A 24575-nucleotide genomic window follows, 5' to 3' on the forward strand; every position below is an offset into this window, starting at 1 on the left:
CGAGGGCAGAGCATTCTTCGCCTAAATTAACTAATTGCAAATTTTCAATTTTCTTTTTATGTGTAAGGAAGTCTCTCATAAATTTAGAGTATTTGGGCATTTGGGTTAGGACTTCGATAAAAGGAATATTGACATGCAATTGTTTTAACAAACTTTCGAATTTTGCGAATTGCTCATTGGTCTTTTGACGAATTAACCTACCGGGGTACGGAACTCGAGGAGCCTTGGTAGGCTCGGGTGATGGGGGAGAGTTCTTTTCCTGCAGATGTGTTGGCATTGTTTCTTCCGTTGGTGGAGGTACTTCTGCAGGCCCCACGGTGCGGTTTCGTAGTGTGATGAGGTGAACTTGCGCCTTTGGGTTTGTTTCGGTATTGCTAGGTAATGCGCCTTGCGGTCTCTCGGAAAAATTTTGTGCTAGTTGATTTATTTGTTTTTCTATGTTTTGAATGCTAGCTTGTTGATTCCTAAAATTAGATTCTAATTGTAGAAATCTTTCCGAGTTTTTCTTATCAGTGTCGGAGACGAGGCGAGATATAGTATCTTCGAGCCTTTCTCGTCCACCTTGTTGTTGAGTGAAATTTTGTGACTCATTTCTTGATTGCTGAAAGTTTGTTCGTTGGGTTTGTTGGTTACTACTATTGCCGGTTTCCCTCCAACCAAGGTTTAGGTGGTTTCGCCATCCTTGGTTGTAAGTTCCCGTTGGAGGACCCGACGGCCTAGGTCTATTATCAATGTAGTTTACCATTTCTTGTTGATAGTCCATTTCTTTCATGCAACTCCAATTTTCATGTGACCCACCACACCCTTCACAAGCCATAACCGAGACTGTTTTTGTCATTTCTAATTTTTTTATTTTTGAAGAAAGGGCCTCGATTTAGGCTTGTAAAGAGGTGCTTTCGTCGACCTTATGGGCGCCCGGGGCGATAGACTTATTTCCCCGGGGAGTGTGCCATTGAAAATTGGTTTGAGCAATTTCCTCAATCTGATTATATATTTCGTGTGGGCGTCGATTACCTAAGAGTCCCCCGGAGCTAGAATCAAGTGTCTGCCTAGTGTGTGGCAACAATCCATTGTAGAAAGTGGATACTTGTTGCCATATTGCGAGGCCGTGATGGGGACACTTGCGTAATAGCTCCTTGAACCTTTCCCATGTTTCATATAAGGATTCCCCCTCCTCTTGTGAGTATGTATTAAATTCAGCCATTAATTTAGCAGTTTTAGAAAGAGGGAAATACTTATATAGAAACTTTTGGGCTAGTTCATCCCAAGTGTTTACCGATCCAGCTGGGAGGGTGTTGAGCCAAGCTTTCGCTCGGTCTTTTAGTGAGAATGGAAACATACGGAGGCGGATGGCGTCGTTTGATGCTCCATTGATCCGAAAGGTATCACATATTTCTAAGAAATTAGTTATATGTAGATGAGGATCCTCGTCCGCAAGCCCGTGGAAGGTTGCGGAGTTTTGGAGCATTTGTATCAAATGCGGTCGAAGTTCGAAGTTATTGGCTTCGACATTCGGAGCATTGATAGCGGCGCCTAGATTACCTACGGTGGGCCGTAGATAATCCATAAGGGTACGTTGGTCCGCCATTGGGGGTGGATCACCCGAAACCTTCTCTTGGTTTTTGGCTTTTAACCTTTTTCTGAGAAAGCGTTCGGGTTCTTCTAGCGGTTCCTTTATGTCTTTATTGGAACTGGAGCTCATACACTACGTGAGGACGGCGTCGGGTTCCAAGTCCTGCAATAAAAACAGAAAAGAACGTTGGTCAGAAGGTTCACCACGGCCCCGTGTTGAGCGAACACGGCCCCGTGGTCGGAATTACAGTGATTGTTTTTCAGATACTGGAAGTTGGACACGGCCCCGTGTTGCACCGGCACGGCCCCGTGGTCAGCCTTCTGTAACTTGAAAAACAAAAACTGCCAGTAACGTTGCTGAGCACGGCCCGTGTCCGACCAGGCATGGCCCCGTGCTGAGCTCTGCAGAAGCTGAAAATTTAAGAAAAATCCTAAAAAAATTAAAGAAAAATAAAAATATGATTAGGCCGTTGATTCCTAACTTTCTTAAAATCCTTGTGTCCCCGGCAGCGGCGCCAAAAACTTGATGTGCGTGAAGTGTGTTATTATTTTTGATGTATATTTAAGCCCTTTTTACACTTTTAGCCAAGTTTTAAATTTATAAAACACGATATTCACTAACACTAAACACACATATGGGCAAGTGCACCCATCGTGGACGTAGTATAGTGTTGGTAAGATACCGAGGTCGTCCAAGGACACAAGAGCTTTTAATACCGGTTTATCCTCAACGTCTAATCAAATCAAAAACGTTAGAAAAATGTTTTAAACTAAGAAAATAAAAACTAACTAAATGCTGAAAATAAAAATAAAAATAAAATAAAAACAGATAGACAAGATGAATCACTTGGATCCGACACGTGTGTTAGTATAACCTTTGATTATTTTCGCACTTTTGCACTTGTTTAAGAGATTATCTTAGTTATTGTAGTAGGCCCCTCTTTTGAAGGCGACGTTACCCTCAACCCAGTACTTTGAGTCAGCAAGGATACAATCCTAAAGGGTCGGATTATTGAAAGATAATGAATTAAGTTATTAATGCAAATTGTGGTAGGCCCCGCTTTTAGCGGTGACGTTACCCTCGGCTAAGTAGTCTGAGTCAGCAGGGATACAGTCCTAAATAGCCGGGTTATAGTATTAATAGTAGTTAACTTATGAGGGGGTCAAAGAGTTTGGGTCCCCGCCATCTAATACCTATGGGCATTGAAGGAGATCCTACTAAATTTGACCCAGGTCCCAAGCAGGACCTCTAAACGCTGAACAAGGGCAAGACCCTTACCAAACCGTTCCCTTAACCCCCGACCAGGTAGCCAACATACCTCCATATAGACCGTGGAGATATGAATGGTGAAAATCTTTTATTTTATATAGACAGTAAAATAATGCCAAGACACCACGGACAAACGATAAGGAAAGATCACCTTCAACATAAGTAACTAGTTATTAAAGTCATTAATACAAAACCAAATAAAAAGTGCAAAAGATTAAAAATAAAAAGTATTATACTAAACACTTGTCTTCACCAAGTGATGTAAGAGACTTAGGCAAACATGGCCTTGATTGTCAAGAACTCTTACGATCAATCTTGGATCCCGAGACGACTCACACACTCTACGATGGACAATGGATGATGGTGTTGGATGATGGTGTTATGGTGGTGGTGGGTGGTGGATGAGGTGTGAGAGAGGTGGTGTGCCAAGGGATGAGAGAGAATGAAGCCAAGCTCCTCTATTTATAGGCTGAACAGAAGGCTGGACACGGCCCCGTGTCCGCTGGACACGGCCCCGTGCCCGCCTGACACTCTCTCTCCTCATTAATTGTAATTGCGAATTACAATTAATGCGCCTGCTGTACTTTCACCACGCCCCCGTGCTCGCTGGACACGGCCCCGTGGTGGGCAATGGAAGCTTCTACTGGTTTGTCTTTTCTGCTGCTTCCTGGGCACGCCCCCGTGTTCGCTGGACACGGGGCGTGTTCAGACTCTGTTTCTTCTCCTTTGCCTTGGGAGGTGCCGTTGAGGGTCCTGGCAATCCACTTTTGTTCCTTTTTCTTGTATTTATGGTAGAATTAGTTGTCTTTTTGCTTCTTTTGTGATTTTGAGCTCATTTCATCCTGAAAATACAAAAGGAAGACAAAAACACTCTTTTTCCAACATTAGTACTAAAAAAGGGTTAGTTTTATGCCTTAATTGATGTGATTTATATGTTGCATTTTACACACATCAATGGTTGTGGTTGATAAACAATTTACTTTTCCTGTCTTTCAAACAATTTAAATTCCTACACTTAGAACAATTTGATGGCCAAAGGTGGAGGGATCCTGAGTTTCTGGACGAAGCCCTTGGTCATCAATCTTTAGTATGCTTTATTTTGAACAGTTTAACAGTTGAAGGTGGAGGGATCTTGGGTTTCGAGACGAAGCCTTCAACTGTTAAGTTAATACGTTAAAACTAATTGTGCTTTTGGTGGATGGATCTTAGTTTAAGATGAAGCCAAAAGCACAATCTTTTGCTATGTTAATCATAAACTAACCTTTTTTGACCTTATCCATTGTTGTCCATTTTTACTTTGTAAATCTTGTTATATGTTGTTTAGTTTGAATATAGTTCCAACTCTTAATCTTAGTATAACATTTCAAATATTCTGATCAAGTATCCTGAGGATATATCCCGGTCAGGATACTCTTAGTATTTTAATCATAAATATTCTATCAAGATTTTTTGTCAAACATAATTCCAAAAACTTAGATAACTTAGATAACACTTTTAAAGGATAAAAAGGAGAGATCATACCAGAGATACTCATTCAATATATCTTAATCCTTCAATTTTCTTGCAAGCTTCCCATCGAAGATGTCCCCTATCTGGGAGACTTAGTAAACCAAGTCCAAACTCGATCCTTTGGGCTTTTCACAATGCCTTAGGAGGAATGTCCCCTGTGCATGTTGTTTTTAAATACTTAGGAATTTTTATGCATCAACCCGACCAGAACTGATGTCATACTTGTATATAACTTTAGTATTACAGGGGATAAACCCTAAATATCCTGGAGATAGATCCTCAATATTCTGGGGATATTCCCTAAGTATACCGGGGATAATCCCAAATTTTCATGCGCTACAGGCGGGAGTGTATTAACTCCAAGACTTAGAAAGGTGAAAACCTTTAAACCTTAGAGAGTATGAAAATACCCTTTCGTGAGAGAGGGTGATCAATCCTCATATACCTTTAGGATCCAGGATATAGCCAATAATAACGAAATTGTCAGCCACTTTTACATGGACTGGTCCCGCTATCTTGAACTATTCCTAGATAACTTGCGCTCCAAGCGGGGTGTTTAAACCCAATTCGAGAGAAAGGTGAATACCTTTAAACCTGTGAAGGGATTAGAATCCCTTATGTGACACATGTGTCACTTCAACCATCATACAAATACCAAACCAATGAAATATTGTATTTCATACTTGGGATTTTTATAAATATGTGTATCGTTTGAACATATCGATTCTTGTTCAATTTCGAGCTCAAAATCACCTTCTGGGAAGTTATACGCGAACTGATCCGTAAACGTAATCAGTTTAATGCGAAAAACACCCCGGAATAGTGACATAGACTTAACATACCTTAAATAACCTTCACATAACTTAGAAATAAGTTTTGGATGGTTTGGTGTGTTGAAAACAAGTTTGTTCGATCGCAGGGACTATTTGTGTCAAACTGCGAAACTATGCCGATTTGCATAGTAACGAACATTCCGGAACTTGATCATAAGTTTAATATACCTTAAATATCCTTTACATAGCTTAGAAATAGGCTTTGAGGGGTTCGGTATGCTAAAATAAACTTATTGGTCATTCAAGGACTAAAAGCGTCAAAAAGTGCATAAGTTTGCATTTTCGCGCATATCTTACGTTTTGAATATATCCGGACATCCAAAAATTTATGTAATCATTAAAATATTTATTTTAGTGATTGGCATGATAAAATTCAATTCGTCGCATAATTTGGATCGTTTTTGCGTCCGTTACGATTTCCGTCATAATTACACGAACAACGCAACCGTACGACCAAACTGTAATATCCCGAAAACCGGTTTAGTAATTAAACTCCGTTAATACCAAAGAATGGGTAAAATACCGTTAGCAGTTAAGATTAACCCGGTAATTGATACGATTTAAAGAAATAAGCCTAATAATAAATAAAAAGAGAGAATACGCTTTGAGAAGACAAAGTTTATAAGGAGCCCGAGTTAACGGGACATAAAAAAATAAAACGGGTTATAACTTACCCGAACCCACTAAGTAACTAAGAATACCAACCTAGTTAGTTGTATGTTTTTAAACAATAAAGAAATATGATTAAATGCACCTTTTAAATGACTAGAGAACTAGAGGGATTAAAAGGAGCAAAGTAAGAAAGTGTTTTAATTAAAAACCAAAACACACACACTTGTGTGTGTGTTTGGTCGATTGTACAGGAGAAGAAAAAAGGGTTCTCTTTAAGAACCCTAAACTCACAAAATTCAACAAAATCAAAAGGGAAATCAAGCTAGGAATTGGGGCTTTAACTAAATTCGTGATCACCTAAGCTATAAGATCACAAGGTATGTCAAATTTTGTAATTTGGTGATGTTTTGAATTTATGATGAACACCAAAATCGAAATTTCTGTGATGAACTTTGTATATATGAGTGATATTGGGTTGAATCTATGTCTAGGAACAAACCCTAGATGGAAATTTGTAGAATCGAGCCGTAAGCTAGTGATTAGTCAATTAATCAAGTATTAGCCAAGTGGGTTTTGACTAAATAGTAAAGATGATGATATGCATGTGCTTAGAATCATCATATTGACTTGAAATGGGTTAGAGCAAAATAGTAAAGATGATGATATGCCGTTAGCTAGTGATTAGTCAATTAATCAAGTAGTTAGAGCAAAATACTTGAACAATTTATAAGTTCAAGTGAATGCTCATATATGACTTGAAATGGGTTTTGTATATTATGACGAGTTTAGTGATTTTTTTCATGTAAATAGGTGTTTGGAATCATGATGTCTACTAATTAATATGTAGAACTAGATCATATTAGATGTTTGGATGAATGTCTAATGCTAAGATGAAATGGTTTTTACATGTAGATGGAAAGCTTTAATTCTTGCTTTACAAGTGAGTAATTAGCTTTGACAATGGAAAGCTAAGTTAAATTGATGTTAATAATAGCATGAACTTAGACTTGAAGAGTAGTTAAATCGATGGCGTAAGAATAATGCCTATCAGATACTTGACGAAGTGCTTAAATGAATTGCCGAGTTCATAACATAATCACTTATGCTAATATGCAGTTTGACCGTTAAAAGTCAAACTGACCAAAATGAAATTACTTGGTAAATTTTGATGTAAAATCTGTAAGGTGGAGGCTTGGATAAGGAAACGGGTCGAACGAATCAAGTGTGAAGGAAGAAACGTGTTTCGGATGCAAGGTATGTAAAGCTTACGCCCCTTTACATTTGTTACAAATTACTTAATTGCAAGTATTGAATGAGAATGCTATTAAGTGGTTGTTATATGATGTTCCGACACGATTCAATGAGAGTCGGAACAAGGGGAATGGTAAGAAATCATGAATATTAGTAAAAGGGGTAAAATGCAAAATTAGTCATGAAATGACGAACAAATAAAAACGGTTTTTAGTATAACGAGTTCAAGGAAAACCGGGATAGGTTTAAAGGGATGAAATGGTAATTAAATACCATCTCATATGGACAAATGGTCATTTAGACTAAATGGGTCGAATGGTGTTGTTAACACTATTTGACAATAATATTTGATGATTGCTTGTTGAGTTTTGTAATCACAGGAAATAACATAAGCTTGCGTTGCTTTAACTAGAAAGTTTAAAGCAAAAGTTATGTAAACGGGTAAATATTTTGACCCGAGCCAGGTACGCATAAACAATCTATAGTTAAAAGTGCAATTTTGGTCAAAATTTGGTGTATGTCCTTTGTCGTAAATTGAAGGACTAAAGTTGACCAAAACGCCCATGGTGGGTAAATCGGGTAAACAACCTTTGGGGATGGTTTAAGTACATGTAATATGATCACGCTAGATATAGACGGACATAAAAGTTATCGGTATAAGCCTTTTGTGGATCAAATGCCTAAGTTTGGGTTTTTCCGTAAAATGACTAACAAAAGTGGGAAAACAGAAGAACGGATTTGATGCTTTAATGCATAAAAATCCTATTAACGGGTCAAAACGAATCACGCGCGTAACTTGGGTGTTTGCCGCGTAATTCACAAAAGTTATGAATCCAAGATAGAGATTTTGAGTTAAATACTTTGGTTTATGATTTATGATTAACTAGAAACAAGTTTGGAGGTCTTAAATACAAACGGGTCAAAATATTGATTTTAAATAATAAGCCGAATGCCTAAAGATTTAGAATTTTATTAGTTTGAATGTCGGATATAAACTCCATTAGATGGAGAACCAAATTACGATCATGTAGGAAGAAACGGGAGATCAAACGGATACGCGGATTGAAAGATACGAAAGTTTTCGTGTCAAAAAAAAAGGAAAGGGACTGATACAGGGACCACAGTAACTTACGGTTCCCACCGTAAGTTACGGTGGGGCTGAAATTGTTACGGTAGTTGCCTACTGAGTTATGGTGGGGGGATTTTCATACAGGAGCCACCGTAACTTACGGTGCCCACCGTAAGTTATGGTGGAGTCCAGTTTGTAGACCTTCTTTTTGAATCAAGAAATTAACGTTTGGATTTCCTTCCATTATCAATATCTTGTCTTGTACCGTTATTTAAACTATCAATACTAACATTTAAGCTGGTATTGATCGCAGGTGAATGTCGAGAGTCCCGGATGAAGATCAAACGTCGAGCAAGAACCTAACACACGTTAAATGAAGCTTCCGCAAGTTGTTTCGTCGTTATTCTAAAACGGTGAATTAAATTACACTATGTTGTTTTGCTTCAAGTTTAGAAAAAATCCGTATTTTAGCATGAATGTTTAAATATAAATACTCAGAAATTTGTGATTATTTACGGAAATCGCTAAATTTATTTATGGTTGTTACAAGTTGGTAATCAGAGCTCATGGTTAAATAGTAAAGCGTGTTCGGTTCGAGGTTTGATCGCAAATCCGGTAAGTGCATGTATGTTAATGGTTTAGCGTATTAAAGTGTTGTAAACAACACATAGGGTTATCGTGTAATACACGTTACCCCAATTAAATGATAGATATAGCTAGCAAAATTATGTGCATTGACACATATAGTAGAAAAGCCTTGTATTATGATGCGGGCGTTTAGTAAAGTTGACATTACTAACTTTTGTGAATGTCTTAATTGAAGGACACTTGCATTTAAGGATGGCAAGGGTTAAACAAATTACGGATATGATAGAAGAACAGTCCGAAGTATGACAAGAGGAGCATGCTCACCAAGGACTAAATCGCGTAACGACCGCGGACAAGGTTAATGGCAAGAAACGCCCGTCGGGGCAAGCATTACCAGGTGCGTGCTTTTAAATATAATCGCACAAATAATAATATGCAACAAACATGTAGAGAATGATTGTTGTATATGTAAACTAGAAACTTGGGAAACCTGAATAGAATACCTATCCAGGATACTATTTCCAAGAAAACTAAATAGAGGTGTTACTTACATAGGGCGTGATGTGAAAACTATAAAAGGTCATGTGTTTCATGTGTTAATCGCTTACTCTGGCCAAGTAAGTAGTGGCATATGATACCATGAACTTCTTATGACGGATACATCTACATCCGATGTAGTAAGGGCAATGTGAATGGGACGAATTAAAAAGTTACCCAAATGAATCAAACAAGTAAGATGTTTGATAGTAAACGTAAACGTAAGTCAGAGGACGGAAGCATATTACGTTAGGATAACGAGCCCTGAGAGAAGGGACAAGGATCAAGGTAAATGAAAATACAAACCGACTAATGGGAATGCTAAGGCATAGGGATAAAAGTTTGACTGTCACAAGTGATGAACTTCACACAGACAAGTCAAAAAAATTAAATAAAGAAAAAAATGGACACGATTGAATAAAAGCGATGGATTTCGCTAAGACGACCAAATAAGTTAAAAATAAAGTCTGAAATCATATCAGATTGATTACTTTGAAAATGACTTAGATAAGGATACCCGATAGATGGGTATGATTTTAAGAATATGCGTAACCCAATAGACGGGAACGCGGATTAGAAAGTCAAAAGCCTCGGATTATGGGTCGTGACTAAAAGATGATAAGATTTTGCAAACAGAAATTTTTGATAATTACGTTCAACTATTTTAAAATGAAAGGGGTCAAATAAAGACTGAAGTTTGACATTCATAAGTAAGGAAGTTTCACACAAACAAGTCAAACGAGACTAATAAAGAATAATGCTTGAAAATGAAAGTAAGCGCAAGCTGAATAATGAAAGCGCGAAATATCAATGAACCTATGTGATATGTCGTAAAAGGTGAAAACCTAAATAAATAGCCTACGAGGCTAAGTGAAAGAACCTACGGGTCATATGGGTTAAGCGTGGGAATTTGTTATAAATCCCCGAATTAAATAATAACAGAAAGGATTAGATCCTCAGGAGTAACATTCCTAGAAACGAGAGGAAGATGTAAGGCAAAGAGGAAACGCAAACTAAAAATTTATTTATTTTAGTTAAAAGCAACGTTTTAACAAAACATGAGTGCTATGAGGTGAATTAGGAAAACTTAAACATACATAAGGCCAGAGATGACAAAATAGAATACCTGGGTGACGGGGTATGAAGTGACGGTGACTGACAAGTCTAACCGCCAAAATAGATAAATAGTAAAGATAACGGATACGAGCTGAAAGTAATGGCCCACGAAGCTTTACACATGAAAGACGTACGCATCAATATAAATGAAAAATTTTGACCAAAAGAAACGGGAGCCTTGAAAACGAAACTAGGTTCGTTTGATTAAACCGATGAGCTACGTAAAGAAGGTTTCGAGGATGAAACCTCTTTAAGGGGAGTAGACTTGTAACATCCCGAAAACCGGTTTAGTAATTAATGTGACACCTGTGTCACTGTGACCGTCATACAAATGCCAAACCAATGAAATTTTGTATTTCATACTTGGGAATTGTGAAAATATGTGTATCATTTGCACATATCAATTCTTGTTCGATTTCGGGCTTTAAGTCGCTTTCTGGAAGGTTATACACGATCTGATGCGTAAATATAACCAGTTTAATGCAACAAACACTCCGGAATAGTGACATAGGCTTAACATACCTTAAATAACCTTTACATAACTTAGAAATAAGTTTTGGATGGTTTGGTATACCGAAATCAAGTTTATTCGCTTACAGGGACTATTTGCGTCAACTTGCAAAAGTCTGCCGTTTCGTAAGGCAACGTATAGTTCGGAACTTGATCATAAGTTAAACATACCATATATAACCTAAACATGGCTTAGAAATAAGCTTTGATAGGTTCGGTGTGTGAAAACATGCTTATATGATCTTACAGGGACTAAAAGTGTCAAAAACGGCGTAAGTTTGCATTTTCGCGCATATCTTACGTTCTGGACACATCTGGACATCCAAAATTTTTGTACACACTAAAATATTTTTGTTTTAGTGATCGCCATGCAAAAATTCCATTCGTCGCTTAATTTGGATCGTTTTCACGTCCGTTCGAGTTTCGTCGTAAATAACCGAACAACGTGACCGTACGACCAAACGAACCGACATCCGAGATATTTTTGAGCATGTTTTGAGTCCCCTATGCTTTAACTTCATTTTAGAGCCTTGAAATGAGGTTAACGGGGTTTAAACGCATCGAAAAAGGCTTTAAACACGTGCAGGGACCATTTCTGTCAATTTTGAAACTTTGCTGAACCTGATACATGCTAGCGTAGCGCGAGCCCTAAGGCCTATGCCCTAGCGCTACGCGAGCGCCTCATCTGGGCAGAAAGTGTGTTTTCAGCATCTGTTTGCAAATTCAGGGGTTGTTTTGGTAAATTCTTGGTGTGTTGAGCAAGTTTAAGTGTTCTCCAAGGCTTTGCACCTGCTCCTAACACTTGTATGGATGAGATTTATTCCTTAATGGCTAAACAAAACACTTGTTGTGATCCTATGAACTTCCCTCAAGTATAAATAGCCAACACTTTCATTGTTTCATTTGCTCATTCCTCATTTCCTCTCTTCACATCTGCTTTGGAGCTCTCTCTCAAGCATTTGGGACTTGTCTTCTTTGTAGAAAAGATAGCAAGGACTATTGTGAGCCTTCTTTCATTCTTTTTCTTGCTTTTTCCTTATATAGTGCAGAAAGTCAAACAGTTTGGCCAACAGTTTGACTTTCGGTTTTGACCATCAATTGGTCAAGTCAAAGTTCAATTGAACTTTGACACGTGATTGTAATCACGATAGTTATAATCCTTCGCGATTATAACCGCTGATTACCACATTATCTAGTTGTAGTGTCGAGTCAAAGTTTCGGTCAAAATGCGTTTTAGCACGCATTTTGCCTCGGAACTACTTTAGGGTATCAAAACACTTTGTTTTGATACCAAATCAGTAGGTTAGACATGTTTTGACATGTCTAACACGACACTATTAGTTTGTGCTTGTTTAGGGTCGTGAGGTAAGCGGTCTAAACCACCGCTTAGCCTTTCGAACCCGACCCGTTTGGTCGATCTTTAGGATCCGACCAAGCTTAGTTAGTGATCATAGTTGCATAGGGAATAACCACTGAGGTTATACCTTATGATCACATAGGATTGGTTAGTCATTTGCTTGTTAGCTTGTATGCCCATAGGAAATGACCAAAATGCCCTTTTGAAGCTAAATCCCGTATTTTTGCCTATGTGAACATATTTTTGACAAGTAATCTGATTTAGTAACATGTTTAGGGATAATTGGGCATGTAAGACTTGGCATAGCACATAGTTAACCATCCGAACATAGTTTTACGCTAACGACGCCTTATAGTAGCTTATGTTACCATAACGTGTCGAAACGGGTCAAAAGCACTTAGGTAGGCCTTTCAATCAGAATGTAGGGTCTATTAAATCATACCATATGAGTTCAATTACTCATTTGATTTATAGAACCTCATTCTATCCTATCTCCCGATTTAGGTCCGGTTATTTACATAGTTACCTATATAGAGTGCCGTTTGATTCCCTAATCACTCTAGCTTTGCTTGGTTGTTGTTCAAGACTTCTAAGCACCCTCAGGTGAGTACATAGTCCCCTCTTCTACTGTTTTCAAACTGTTTTGGGGTGGAACACATGTGCCTACTTGATACTTTCATGTTTCCCATGTTTTTATATCATATACTTACTATGTTCAATAGTACATTATTAGTACACGATTTCATTGTGTTTTGCTATGTATGTTCACGTAACATGCTAGCACATTGATTTCCATATACTACATTATGTCGCATATGCTCATCCAGCATATGGACACATTGTTTTACATTTTGAACCGTTGTAACCATATGATCATTTGAACCGTTGTAACCATTTGATCATATGAACCGTTGGTAACCATTTGACTATGTGAACCGTTAGTAACCATTGATTATGTGAACCGTTTATAACCGTTGACTAGATGATCCGTTGGATTATGTGAACCGTTTGTAACCATTTGACTATGTGAACCATTAGTGACTATTTGACTATGTGAACCGTTTGTAACCGTTGATTGACACGAACTGTTTGAATCTGTTTGAACCGTTGGGTTAGGGAAGTGATTAGGTAACGGGGCGGGTATAATGTGTTAAAAGCATGGTGGATACGCCGCTGGTACTTCCTATATATAAGTGCTTTTAATACATTATATATCGTTGCGTTATCTAGATCACTTGGGCAATGGTAAACAAAACAAAGTTGTAATATAAGGTTTTCCAACAATATATTATACTATTCGAGTTTTATTCCATAAACGATTTACAAATCTGGATTTAATTAAACAAATGTTTTGGGGTTAAGAATCATGGCTACGAGATTTTTATAAAATATAACCAATTTGATTCGAGTTGGTTATTTATGTCGCAATACTATACTTTTCAAAACAAGGTTTTTTTTTAAATAAGTATTGCAATATGTAAAACGAGCCATGAATCTGAAACTCATACAAAACCTATGTACTCGCCGGCATTTTTATGCTGACATACCTATTTTCACATGTGTTTCAGGTACATTAGTTGATGGCATTTGATGATGATATTGGTGTATTCTCACATAGGAATGGACAAGGCCTTAGCGACTTTAAAACATGGAGGATAATAGTTGTATTTATCTAATTTGTATCAAAACATTTAGTTCAATAATTCAATAAAACGAAACTATTTATTCCATGGTTGTGAAACAATGATTCTGTTACAACACTCCCCGACGTTTCCGCCACGTTTTGTTGTTTTACGTGGTCGGGGTGTGACAGAAAAGTTGGTATCAGAGCCAATGGTTATAGGGAATTAGGTTATTAGTAATGCTTTGACCTAGACTATAACCTTCCTAGGACCCTAACGCGAGTTTACTTGCGTTTAGTCGTAAAACAATACCGTCACCTATCCTTAGGTGATAACCACAACAAGAACATAATAACGAATCCGCTTCGAAAATTAATCATCTGTTCTTGGATGATTGATTACTAGGTTTTGAACCTTCTGTTATAAGGTTTTGAACCCTCTGTTATATGGTTTTGAACCCTTCCGATTTGATTTATCCTTGGCTTTGTGCCTTTTGAGTTTTCAAAATCTCGTCAAAGTTTGGGTCTAAATAATGTGAACACGTGCGAACTGGAAGAGTGAATGCCTGTACCCTGAGTTTTCTGTCTAAGGCTAGAGTGTTCGTACAAATCCGCAGTATCGGACCAGTCACTCTTACCTGGGAACTCTTGGGGTGAGTGTTCACTTATAGGCGAGTATGTCTTCGGTGATACATTATATTGACCTATTTACTTTGATTTGTCTCAGTGTCGTTTGTTTGTTTTAAGTAACGAACAAATGATCACAATCATTATGCCTTGTCGATATTCTCAACATCCAGTTTTGACTATCCAATGACATCTCACTCATTTTCCCTCATGTTTCTTTACCCTTTTAGAATATGCCTCCTCGACGTGATCAAGCTCAGGATGCCGCTTTGGCAGCCTTAATCGCTCAGCAATTCGCTGCTGTGCTCCCGAACCTTATCACCCAGATAAATCAGGCAAACAATAACAATAACAATGTTCAGTGCACCTTTAAGACGTTCAACTCAGCTAAGCCAACAAAGTTTTCTGGGACTCAAGGAGCGACTGCACTTTTGCAATGGTTTGAGAGTTTAGAAAGCACCTTCAGACATGTTCAATGTCCAAACGAGCGAAAGGTAAATTTCGCATCTAGTGTCTTTGAGAAACGAGCTTTGACGTGGTGGAACGGTGTGGTGAGAGATAGGGGTGCCGATGTGGCACTGGCTCAAACGTGGGGAGAGCTTCGAGCTCTGATGATGAAGGAATTCTGTCCTCGTCATGAGATCAGGGTCTTGGAAAGGGAATTTGACGATCTTAAGCAAGAGAGCGGTGAGCATCGAGCCTACACGGACCGTTATGAGGAATTAAGTCTGTTATGCCCAAACATGGTCACGCCTTTGGATAAGGCAATCGAAAAGTACATTGATGGTCTCCCTGACTCAGTACAGGACATTGTGACTGGTAGTAATCCCACTACAATTAGACAGGCCATTGAGCTATCCGCTACCTTGACTGAATCTCAGATCAGGAAAGGTAAACTTTTCCGAAAAAGTGACAAGAAACCGGTTGAGGAACCGAAACCAAGGGATGAACAGACTGAATCCTCCAAGAAGTCAAAGAAGCGAAAGGCTTCTCAGAACTTCGCCGTGGTTGCTCACAATGATCAAGCCATTCCCAACCAACCAGCTCAACCCCCTGCTAGGAAGCCCTACAACGGAACTGCACCTTTGTGCAACCAATGTAGCCTACATCATCATGCTGGTGTGAAGTGCCGCACATGCCAAGTTTGTGGACTCATAGGCCATACAACAAGAGTTTGCCCAGCTGCAGCTGCACCAAATCAAGCTGGCAACAATCCTGCTCAGGGTCGTTTTCCACCAGGTTCTTGCTTCAACTGTGGCGAGATGGGCCATTTTCGAAGAAATTGCCCAAGACTTACTAATGCAAATCCAGCGCAGGGATGAGAATCTGACCGACGGAAAGACAATACTGTTTGGAAATAATCAAGCTTTTTGTATTATTTTCTTTTGTTGTCAAGGTCTAAGAAACAGTTGTTGTTGTTTATAAATAAAGCTTTTTATTTTACATCGCAATATATTGTAATGATTGCATGTATAAACAACATATCCCCTACAACACCGATAATCAAGGAGTCGCATTCCTTGAAGAACAGACCTACCCCCAAATTTTTCCATTTCATGATCTCTTGCGTCTTCCACGAAAATCCTAAGTACCCGTTTCCTCCTAGGAAATGAAGTACAAGACACAAGTTACAACTCTGGACGAATACCCAATCCTTGATAGGATACCTAAGGGTATTTCCGTAAGTCCTCAATTGTTGAATACATTAATTCGAATGTAGTGATCCCTAGTAATCAAAAGTCGATTTTTGGAGGATCATTCTATCTTTTCAGATAAGATGCTTCAGGACGTTGAGGTCCATCGATTGGGTTCCTGGTATACCTTGAATACCCATGTTTAAATCGACGTCAAGTTAATCAATAACAAGATAATAACAATCCAAGAGAAACATTTACGTACCTATGTGTTTATATGTTAACCCAATCAATGATGTCTCAAGATTGTTCAATTCAATCCCTTTCACATCACAAAACAAACTGTGCGGACTGTGCAAGGAATTACGTAATTATGGAGGCCTACATAATTATGGAATTTAGTGCACGGAAACCACATCGAGTTTTGTCATGTGCCTTGAGTAAACCCTGTTCATTTCCAATTCTGAAGAAGCAACCGTTGAGAAAAATGAACTAGCTATTCATTTTTCACTTCTGAAAGAATATCCGTTGATGGAAATGAGTATCCGTTTGTTTAATCCTTCATTTCCGTTCTGATGAAGAATCCGTTGAAGAAAATGGATCAACCATTCATTTTCGCTTCTGAAGAATATCCGTTGATGGAAATGAATATCCGTTTGTTTAATCCTTCATTTCCGTTCTGATGAAGAATCCGTTGAGGAAAATGGATCATCCATTCATTTTCGCTTCTGAAGAATATCCGTTGAAGGAAATGAATATCCGTTTGAATATCCTTTTCATTTCTGTTCTGATGAAGAATCTATTGAGGAAAATGGATCATCCATTCATTTTCGCTTCTGAAGAATATCCGTTGAAGGAAATGAATATCCGTTTGAATATCCTTTTCATTTCTGTTCTGATGAAGAATCCGTTGAGGAAAATGGATCATCCATTCATTTTCGCTTCTGAAGAATATCCGTTGAAGGAAATGAATATCCGTTTGAATATCCTTTTCATTTATGAATCTGAGGAAGCATCTGTTGAAAATGGATCATCCATTCATTTTCGCTTCTGAAGAATATCCGTTGAAGGAAATGAATATCCGTCTGATTATCCTTTTCATTTCCGTTTCTGAGGAAACATCTGTTGAAAATGACTCCGTCTGTTCATTTTCGTTTCTGAAGAATGTCTGTTAAGGAAATGATAGGATTATGCTTTGCATATCTCTAGTGGTTATTTGACACAAAGTCACAGACAGACTCCTACGAAAAAATTTCGGGACGAAATTTCCTAAAGTAGGGGAGACTGTGACACCTGTGTCACTGTGACCGTCAAACAAATGCCAAACCAATGAAATTTTGTATTTCATACTTGGGAATTGTGAAAATATGTGTATCATTTGCACATATCAATTCTTGTTCGATTTCGGGCTTTAAGTCGCTTTCTGGAAGGTTATACACGATCTGATGCGTAAATATAACCAGTTTAATGCAACAAACACTCCGGAATAGTGACATAGGCTTAACATACCTTAAATAACCTTTACATAACTTAGAAATAAGTTTTGGATGGTTTGGTATACCGAAATCAAGTTTATTCGCTTACAGGGACTATTTGCGTCAACTTGCAAAAGTCTGCCGTTTCGTAAGGCAACGTATAGTCCGGAACTTGATCATAAGTTAAACATACCATATATAACCTAAACATGGCTTAGAAATAAGCTTTGATAGGTTCGGTGTGTGAAAACATGCTTATATGATCTTACAGGGACTAAAAGTGTCAAAAACGGCGTAAGTTTGCATTTTCGCGCATATCTTACATTCTGGACACATCTGGACATCCAAAATTTTTGTACACACTAAAATATTTTTGTTTTAGTGATCGCCATGCAAAAATTCCATTCGTCGCTTAATTTGGATCGTTTTCGCGTCCGTTCGAGTTTCGTCGTAAATAACCGAACAACGTGACCGTACGACCAAACGAACCGACATCCGAGATATTTTTGAGCATGTTTTGAGTCCCCTATGCTTTAACTTCATTTTAGAGCCTTGAAATGAGGTTAACGGGGTTTAAACGCATCGAAAAAGGCTTTAAACACGTGCAGGGACCATTTCTGTCAATTTTGAAACTTTGCTGAACCTGATACATGCTAGCGTAGCGCGAGCCCTAAGGCCTATGCCCTAGCGCTACGCGAGTGCCTCATCTGGGCAGAAAGTGTGTTTTCAGCATCTGTTTGCAAATTCAGGGGCTGTTTTGGTAAATTCTTGGTGTGTTGAGCAAGTTTAAGTGTTCTCCAAGGCTTTGCACCTGCTCCTAACACTTGTATGGATGAGATTTATTCCTTAATGGCTAAACAAAACACTTGTTGTGATCCTATGAACTTCCCTCAAGTATAAATAGCCAACACTTTCATTGTTTCATTTGCTCATTCCTCATTTCCTCTCTTCACATCTGCTTTGGAGCTCTCTCTCAAGCATTTGGGACTTGTCTTCTTTGTAGAAAAGATAGCAAGGACTATTGTGAGCCTTCTTTCATTCTTTTTCTTGCTTTTTCCTTATATAGTGCAGAAAGTCAAACAGTTTGGCCAACAGTTTGACTTTCGGTTTTGACCATCAATTGGTCAAGTCAAAGTTCAATTGAACTTTGACACGTGATTGTAATCACGATAGTTATAATCCTTCGCGATTATAACCGCTGATTACCACGTTATCTAGTTGTAGTGTCGAGTCAAAGTTTCGGTCAAAATGCGTTTTAGCACGCATTTTGCCTCGGAACTACTTTAGGGTATCAAAACACTTTGTTTTGATACCAAATCAGTAGGTTAGACATGTTTTGACATGTCTAACACGACACTATTAGTTTGTGCTTGTTTAGGGTCGTGAGGTAAGCGGTCTAAACCACCGCTTAGCCTTTCGAACCCGACCCGTTTGGTCGATCTTTAGGATCCGACCAAGCTTAGTTAGTGATCATAGTTGCATAGGGAATAACCACTGAGGTTATACCTTATGATCACATAGGATTGGTTAGTCATTTGCTTGTTAGCTTGTATGCCCATAGGAAATGACCAAAATGCCCTTTTGAAGCTAAATCCCGTATTTTTGCCTATGTGAACATATTTTTGACAAGTAATCTGATTTAGTAACATGTTTAGGGATAATTGGGCATGTAAGACTTGGCATAGCACATAGTTAACCATCCGAACATAGTTTTACGCTAACGACGCCTTATAGTAGCTTATGTTACCATAACGTGTCGAAACGGGTCAAAAGCACTTTGGTAGGCCTTTCAATCAGAATGTAGGGTCTATTAAATCATACCATATGAGTTCAATTACTCATTTGATTTATAAAACCTCATTCTATCCTATCTCCCGATTTAGGTCCGGTTATTTACATAGTTACCTATATAGAGTGCCGTTTGATTCCCTAATCACTCTAGCTTTGCTTGGTTGTTGTTCAAGACTTCTAAGCACCCTCAGGTGAGTACATAGTCCCCTCTTCTACTGTTTTCAAACTGCTTTGGGGTGGAACACATGTGCCTACTTGATACTTTCATGTTTCCCATGTTTTTATATCATATACTTACTATGTTCAATAGTACATTATTTGTACACGATTTCATTGTGTTTTGCTATGTATGTTCACGTAACATGCTAGCACATTGATTTCCATATACTACATTATGTCGCATATGCTCATCCAGCATATGGACACATTGTTTTACATTTTGAACCGTTGTAACCATATGATCATTTGAACCGTTGTAACCATTTGATCATATGAACCGTTGGTAACCATTTGACTATGTGAACCGTTAGTAACCATTGATTATGTGAACCGTTTATAACCGTTGACTAGATGATCCGTTGGATTATGTGAACCGTTTGTAACCATTTGACTATGTGAACCGTTAGTGACTATTTGACTATGTGAACCGTTTGTAACCGTTGATTGACACGAACTGTTTGAATCTGTTTGAACCGTTGGGTTAGGGAAGTGATTAGGTAACGGGGCGGGTATAATGTGTTAAAAGCATCGTGGATACGCCGCTGGTACTTCCTATATATAAGTGCTTTTAATACATTATATATCGTTGCGTTATCTAGATCACTTGGGCAATGGTAAACAAAACAAAGTTGTAATACAAGGTTTTCCAACAATATATTATACTATTCGAGTTTTATTCCATAAACGATTTACAAATCTGGATTTAATTAAACAAATGTTTTGGGGTTAAGAATCATGGCTACGAGATTTTTATAAAATATAACCAATTTGATTCGAGTTGGTTATTTATGTCGCAATACTATACTTTTCAAAACAAGGTTTTTTTTTAAATAAGTATTGCAATATGTAAAACGAGCCATGAATCTGAAACTCATACAAAACCTATGTACTCGCCGGCATTTTTATGCTGACATACCTATTTTCACATGTGTTTCAGGTACATTAGTTGATGGCATTTGATGATGATATTGGTGTATTCTCACATAGGAATGGACAAGGCCTTAGCGACTTTAAAACTTGGAGGATAATAGTTGTATTTATCTAATTTGTATCAAAACATTTAGTTCAATAATTCAATAAAACGAAACTATTTATTCCATGGTTGTGAAACAATGATTCTGTTACAACACTCCCCGACGTTTCCGCCACGTTTTGTTGTTTTACGTGGTCGGGGTGTGACAATTAAACCCCGTTAATACCAAAGAATGGGTAAAATACCGTTAGCAGTTAAGATTAACCCGGTAATTGATACGATTTAAAGAAATAAGCCTAATAATAAATAAAAAGAGATAATACGCTTTGAGAAGGCAAAGTTTATAAGGAGCCCGAGTTAACGGGACATAAAAAAATAAAACGGGTTATAACTTACCCGAACCCACTAAGTAACTAGGAATACCAACCTAGTTAGTTATATGTTTTTAAACAATAAAGAAATATGATTAAATGCACCTTTTAAATGACTAGAGAACTAGAGGGACTAAAAAGAGCAAAGTAAGAAAGTGTTTTAATTAAAACTAAATAAAAATCAAAACACACATACAAGTGTGTGTGTTTGGTCAATTGTACAGGAGAAGAAAAATGGTTCTCTTTAATAACCCTAAACTCACAAAATTCAACAAAATCAAAAGGGAAATCAAGCTAGGAATTGGGGCTTTAACTAAATTCGTGATCACCTAAGCTAGAAGATCACAAGGTATGTCAAATTTTGTAATTTGGTGATGTTTTGAATTTATGATGAACACCAAAATCGAAATTTCTGTGATGAACGTTGTATATATGAGTCATATTGGGTTGCATCTATGTCTAGGAACAAACCCTAGATGCAAATTTGTAGAATCGAGCCGTAAGCTAGTGATTAGTCAATTAATCAAGTATTAGCCAAGTGGGTTTTGACTAAATAGTAAAGATGATGATATGCCTGTGCTTAGAATCATCATATTGGGTAGTTAGAGCAAAATAGTTGAACAATTTATAAGTAGACTAGATCATATTAGATGTTTGGATGAATGTCTAATGCTAAGATGAAATGGGTTTTACATGAAGATGGAAAGCTTTAATTCTTGCTTAACAAGTGAATAATTAGCTTTGACAATCCAAAGCTAAGTTAAATTGATGTTAATAATAGCATGAACTTAGACTTGAAGAGTAGTTAAATCGGTGGCGTAAGAATAATGCCTATCGGATACTTGACGAAGTGCTTAAATGAATTGCCGAGTTCATAACATAATCACTTATGCTAATATGCAGTTTGACCGTTAAAAGTCAAATTGACCAAAATGAAATTAAATGGTAAATTTTGATGTAAAATCTGTAAGATGGAAAAGTCATAATTAATGATGACTAATCTAACCGTCTTACGAATCACGATAATAGTTTGACGCTTGACAAGCTAGGTGGAGGCTTAAATAAGGAAACAGGTCGAACGAATCAAGTGTGTAGGAAGAAGCGTGTTTCGGATGCAAGGTAAGTAAAGCTTACGCCCCTTTACATTTGTTACAAATTACTTAATTGCAAGTATTGACTGAGAATGTTACAAAGTGGTTGTTATATGATGTTCCGACACGATTCAATGAGAGTCGGAACAAGGGGAATGGTAAGAAATCATGAATATTAGTAAAACGGGTAAAATGCAAAATTAGTCATGAAATGAAATGACGAACAAATAAAAACGGTTTTTAGTATAACGAGTTCAAGGAAAACCGGGATAGGTTTAAAGGGATGAAATGGTAATTAAATACCATCTCATATGGACAAATGGTCATTTACACTAAATGGGTCGAATAGTGTTGTTAACATTATTTGACAATAATATTTGACGATTGCTTGTTGAGTTTTGTAATCACAGGAAATAACATAAGCTTGTGTTGCTTTAACTAGAAAGATTTAAAGCAAAAGTTATGTAAACGGGTATATATTTTGACCCGAGCCAGGTACGCATAAACAATCTATAGTTAAAAGTGCGATTTTGGTCAAAATTTGGTGTAAGTCCTGTGTCGTAAATTGAAGGACTAAAGTTGACCAAAACGCCCATGGTGGGTAAATCGGGTAAACAACCTTTGGGGATGGTTTAAGTACATGTAATATGATCACGCTAGATATAGACGGACATAAAAGTTATCGGGATAAGCCTTTTGTTGATCAAATGCCTAAGTTTGGGTTTTTCCGTAAAATGACTAACAAAAGGGTAAAATTGGGATTATGGGTCCCTTATGCTAGATCCACCACAAATATAGTTGTGGTGGAATATAAGTAGCAATTTATATATGGGAATGTGAAGTGGGAAAAGAGAAGAGCGGATTTGATGCTTTAATGCATAAAAATCCCATTAACGGGTCAAAACGAATCACGCATGTAACTTGGGTGTTTGCCGCGTAATTCACAAAAGTTATGAATCCAAGATAGAGATTTTGAGTTAAATACTTTGGTTTATGATTTATGATTAACTTGAAACAAGTTTGGAGGTCTTAAATACAAACGGGTCAAAATATTGATTTTAAATAATAAGCCGAACGCTTAAAGATTTAGAATTTTATTAGTTTGAATGTCGGATATAAACTCCATGAGATGGAGAACCAAATTACGATCATGTAGGAATAAACGGGAGATGAAACGGATACGCGGATTGAAAGATACGAAAGTTTTCGTGTAAAAAAAAAAGGAAAGGGACTGATACAGGGGCCACCGTAACTTACGGTGCCCACCGTAAGTTACGGTGGGGCTGAAATTGTTACGGTAGTTGCCTACTGAGTTACGGTGGGGGGATTTTCATACAGGAGCCACCGTAACTTACGGTGCCCACCGTAAGTTACGGTGGAGGCCAGTTTGTAGACCTTGTTTTTGAATCAAGAAATTAACGTTTGAATTTCCTTCCATTATCAATATCTTGTCTTGTACCGTTATTTAAACTATCAATACTAACACTTAAGCTGGTATTGATCGTAGGTGAATGTCGAGAGTCCCGGATGAAGATCAAGCGTCGAGCAAGAACCGAACACACGTTAAATGAAGCTTCCGCAAGTTGTTTCGTCGTTATTCTAAAACGATGAATTAAATTACACTATGTTGTTTTGCTTCAAGTTTAGAAAAGTTTTAATAAATCCGTATTTTAGCATGAATGTTTAAATATAAATACTCAGAAATTTGTGATTATTTACGGAAATCGCTAAATTTATTTATGGTTGTTACGCAAACGAACCGATGTCCAAGATATTTTTGAGCACATTTCAAGTTCCCTATACTTTAACTTCATTTTAGAGCCTTAAAATGAGGTTAACCGGACTTAAACGTGCCGAAAACTGACTTTTTAAACATGCAGGGACCATTTTTGACATGTCTGGATTCCTTGAATCTGGTCCATTTTTGAAGTTTTGATGGGTTTTATTGGCTGATTTTGGATACTATGGGCTGTTATTTGATGATTTTTAACATTCCCATGGTTTTGAAAACCATGTGCCAACATGGAAGGCCATGATTCAAGCACGTTTTACGAGGAACGATCCTAATGGTTGTGGGTTTCCTATATAAACCCAACTCCTTTCATTTGTTCCTCACAAAATCTGATTCAAATGCTCTAAGTTGGAGTTTAGTACTTCATACCTGATCTATTTGGATCAAGATTTCCTTGCTTGGACCCTTTGTAAGTATTCTTTCGTGCTTTTATACGTTTCTAAGCGTGAAAGTCAAACAGTGTTTGACTTTCTGCTTTGACCAGTCTTTGGTCAACACGAAGTTCGTTTGAACTTCGCAACGTGAGCGTAATCACGATGGTCATAGTACTGTGTGCCTATACCTACTGATTACCACGTTGATTAGTTGTAGTGACGAGTCATAGTTTTGGTCAAAATGCGTATTTATGCGTATTTTGCAACCAAACTATTTTTGGTATCAAGACCCTTTGTTTTGATATCAAACTTGTTTTCAAACCTTGTTAAACATGTTTTAACATGTTTAACTCGTCACTCTTAGATTAGTGCTTATATAGGGT

At 37.7% G+C, this 24575-nt stretch overlaps 1 non-coding gene across 1 annotated transcript; it reads left to right on the forward strand.

Annotated features, from left to right (window-relative positions):
• The first annotated feature begins 1103 nt into the window (after positions 1-1103).
• Positions 1104-1210, forward strand: LOC118482487. The gene has a single exon (XR_004868521.1). It is a non-coding gene; the product is annotated as a small nucleolar RNA R71 (small nucleolar RNA).
• Positions 1211-24575: the final 23365 nt, after the last annotated feature.

The sequence above is a fragment of the Helianthus annuus genome, chromosome 9 (assembly GCF_002127325.2).
Source record: "Helianthus annuus cultivar XRQ/B chromosome 9, HanXRQr2.0-SUNRISE, whole genome shotgun sequence".
Taxonomy (NCBI): Eukaryota; Viridiplantae; Streptophyta; class Magnoliopsida; order Asterales; family Asteraceae; genus Helianthus; species Helianthus annuus.